We start from the raw sequence: 354 nt of genomic DNA, 5'->3' as shown, positions 1-354 counted from the left end.
CATGTAAAATTCCTGTAGTATTCTTATTCTTGCTCCATTTATTTAATAACCTGGGTGTTTTTTGACTTTGTTATGTTAGCTGATATATTTCTATATTTTTAGTGCGCTAATTGACTATCTAATTGTCTTATTTTTCTTCTGCACTTTAGGCTTACTGGTATTTACGATAAGTACGCTTCATTAAATAATATCTATATTTGTGATAATTGATACTTTACCTTTTGAGCTAGTTTTTTTTACTCAATATATAACATAAAGCTTTTCTTTTTTGTTAGTTTTGGGTTTCAAGTAGATATGAATTGTCTATGGAGTGAGTTTTTGTCAAAGTGAAGAGAGTTTGCCATGAAATCTATA

Source organism: Penaeus monodon, chromosome 28 (assembly GCF_015228065.2).
Source record: "Penaeus monodon isolate SGIC_2016 chromosome 28, NSTDA_Pmon_1, whole genome shotgun sequence".
NCBI lineage: Eukaryota > Metazoa > Arthropoda > Malacostraca > Decapoda > Penaeidae > Penaeus > Penaeus monodon.
The sequence above is the reverse complement of the archived record's forward strand: the minus strand, read 5'-3'. Positions refer to the sequence as shown.